Here is a 3,372-nt window from a genome sequence, read left to right as displayed (position 1 = left end):
TATTGTTTGTGTACATGGATTTCATAATGTCGTATGTTTTTCCCCAACCCCACTTTCCATCAATTTGTATAGCAGACCCTCATGCCAAATTGAGTCAAAAGCTTTTTTGAAATCAACAAAGCATGAGAAGACTTTGCCTTTGTTTTGGTTTGTTTGTTTGTCAATTAGGGTGTGCAGGGTGAATACGTGGTCTGTCGTATGGTAATTTGGTAAAAAGCCAATTTGACATTTTTTCAGTACATTGTTTTCACTGAGGAAATGAACTAGTCTGCTGTTAATGATAATGCAGAGGATTTTCCCAAGGTTGCTGTTGACGCATATCCCACAGTAGTTATTGGGGTCAAATTTGTCTCCACTTTTGTGGATTGGGGTGATCAGTCCTTGGTTCCAAATATTGGGGAAGATGCCAGAACTATGGATGATGTTAAAGAGTTTAAGTATAGCTAATTGAAATGTGTGGTCTGTATATTTTATCATTTCATTGAGGATACCATCAACACCACAGGCCTTTTGGGGTTGGAGGGTTTGTATTTTGTCCTGTAGTTCATTCAATGTAATTGGAGAATCCAGAGGGTTCTGGTATTCTTTAATAGTTGATTCTAAGATTGCATTTGATCATGTATATTTTTTTTTGCTGTTTGTTCTCTGTTATAGGGCCAAAAAGATTGGAGAAGTGGTTTACCCATACATCTCCATTTTGGATAGATAGCGCTTCGTGTTGTTGTTTGTTTAGTGTTTTCCTATTTTCCCAGAAGTGGTTAGAGTCTATGAATTATTCAATTACATTGAGCTGATTTCTGACATGCTGTTCCTTATTTTTCCGTAGTGTATTTCTGTATTGTTTTAGTGATTTACCATAGTGAAGGCGTAGGCTCAGGTTTTCTGGGTCTCTATGTTTTTGGTTGGATAGGTTTCTCAATTTCTTTCTTATGTTTTTGCATTCTTCATCAAACCATTTATCACTGTTGTTACTTTTCTTTGGTTTTCTGTTAGAGATTTTTAGATTTGATAGGGATGCTGAGAGGTCAAATATACTGTTTAGGTTTTCTACTGCCAAGTTTACACTATTACAGTGGAACGTTTTGTCCAGGAAGTTCTCTAGAATGGATTGAATTTGTTGTTGCCTAATTGTTTTTTGGTAGTTTTCAACACTACTTTCCTTCCATCTATAGCATTTCTTAATATTATTCAGTTCCTTTGGCTTTGATGCCTCATGATTGAGTATTGCTCTGTTCAAGTAGACTGTGATTCAAGTAGACTGTGATTCAAGTAGAATGTGATTTTCAATCCCTGCAGTGTTGGGCTGAGTATCTGAAGTTCCTATACTCTGTCTTCCTTTGCATGTAGCCATATGTTTACCTTCTGTCCTGTCCATTTCTAAGAGCCCAAACCCAGACAGCCACCATGATGTGATGTACAGCACTGTGATGTCTGATCAGTTCAGGACAGAACAGAAGTTCAACATATGGCTACATGCATCGTTGGTCTTAGACAACATTATGGATGTTACTCATAAAACGTCATAGCCTTGGCAAATTTGCATCTGTTTTAGAAAACAATTGTATTTACAGTATCATATTCTGTCTTGGAACAAGCAATACATAAATGTACACTATAACAATACAACAATACGTTTTTGTTATCTGGGTCTCTCTCTACCTGCAGGCCCCATTTCCTGAAGATGATGATAATGTCACATACAGCACTGTCATCCCCCAGCACAAGGCCCAACTAAAAGTACAGGCCAAGGTAAAGCTGCTCTGCTGATTAGCCACAGCTAGTATTATGTTATCAGAAACAACAGTAGGTGATTGTTTCCTCAGTGTTAATATAGTCATGGTTATGTCACCATTATACCTATAGGCATAATATATCACCTTTATGTCACATATAACAATTACAACTGTCTTTCACAGAGAACTGTGTTTTAAACTGTACTCTCCATTATAACAGAACTGTCCCTGTTCACCTCTCTACCTGTTCCTCCTCTGTAGGCAGCAGAACCAGATGATAATGTGGTCTACAGCTCACTAGCTCTACAGGTGACCACACAGGTCAGTGTTGGTGTCTCCTCTGTCTGTTGTACCAGATGATGCTGATCTCTCAACAAAGATACAGACAACACCACATTGCTATGTGTTGTAAATGTCACTCTTTAATCACACAAATCTTTCTTAGTCTTTTTAGTTTTGCTGCATGAAAAACTGTATAATCACGTTGTGACCAGCTAACCACATTGTTTTCAGTGTGTATCCATAACATTACAGTGTGGAGTGTGCCTGGGTTTAGGGTGAAGTTGCCCCTAGATGCTGATCTTGGGTCAGATTTTTTTTTTAAATCCCACTAAAGGTTAAGGTTAAGATTGGGGGAGGGGAAGCTGATTCTAGATCTCTATCTATTGGAAATGTCACCACAGTGATTGTGACTGAATGTTACACGTTCTCTCCAGCAGAGGGCAGCAGCAGCACAGCAGTGACTGACTGAGTGACCTAGGTGGAGTCCTTCAAATCAAATCAAATCAAATTTTATTGGTCACATGCGCCGAATACAACAGGTGCAGACATTACAGTGAAATGCTCACTTACAGCCCTTAACCAACAGTGCATTTATTTTAAACAAAAAAGTAAGAATAAAACAACAACAAAAAAGTGTTGAGAAAAAAAAGAGCAGAAGTAAAATAAAGTGACAGTAGGGAGGCTATATATACAATAGAATAAAGTGACAGTAGGGAGGCTATATATACACAGGGGGGTACCGTTGCATAGTCAATGTGCGGGGGCACCGGCTAGTTGAGGTAGTTGAGGTAATATGTACATGTGGGTAGAGTTAAAGTGACTATGCATAAATACTTAACAGAGTAGCAGCAGCGTAAAAAGGATGGGGTGGGGGGGCAGTGCAAATAGTCCGGGTAGACATGATTAGCTGTTCAGGAGTCTTATGGCTTGGGGGTAGAAGCTGTTGAGAAGTCTTTTGGACCTAGACTTGGCACTCCGGTACCGCTTGCCGTGCGGTAGCAGAGAGAACAGTCTATGACTAGGGTGACTGGAGTCTTTGACAATTTTGAGGGCCTTCCTCTGACACCGCCTGGTATAGAGGTCCTGGATGGCAGGGAGCTTTGCCCCAGTGATGTACTGGGCCGTACGCACTACCCTCTGTAGTGCCTTGCGGTCAGAGGCCAAGCAGTTGCCATACCAGGCGGTGATGCAACCAGTCAGGATGCTCTCGATGGTGCAGCTGTAGAATTTTTTGAGGATCTGAGGACCCATGCCAAATCTTTTTAGTCTCCTGAGGGGGAATAGGCTTTGTCGTGCCCTCTTCACGACTGTCTTGGTGTGTTTGGACCATGATAGTTCGTTGGTGATGTGGACACCA

At 40.6% G+C, this 3,372-nt stretch overlaps 1 long non-coding RNA gene across 1 annotated transcript; it reads left to right on the top strand.

The window, feature by feature from the left end:
- The first annotated feature begins 1,691 nt into the window (after positions 1-1,691).
- LOC311122407 lies at positions 1,692-2,486 on the top strand. The gene is made up of 3 exons (XR_014612431.1): positions 1,692-1,749; positions 1,995-2,054; positions 2,453-2,486. It is a non-coding gene; the product is annotated as an uncharacterized lncRNA (long non-coding RNA).
- The last annotated feature ends 886 nt before the right edge of the window (positions 2,487-3,372 follow it).

This window comes from Coregonus lavaretus (genome assembly GCF_964263955.1).
Source record: "Coregonus lavaretus genome assembly, contig: HAP1_SCAFFOLD_1323, whole genome shotgun sequence".
Lineage (NCBI taxonomy): Eukaryota > Metazoa > Chordata > Actinopteri > Salmoniformes > Salmonidae > Coregonus > Coregonus lavaretus.
The sequence above is the reverse complement of the archived record's forward strand: the minus strand, read 5'-3'. Positions and strand labels throughout refer to the sequence as shown.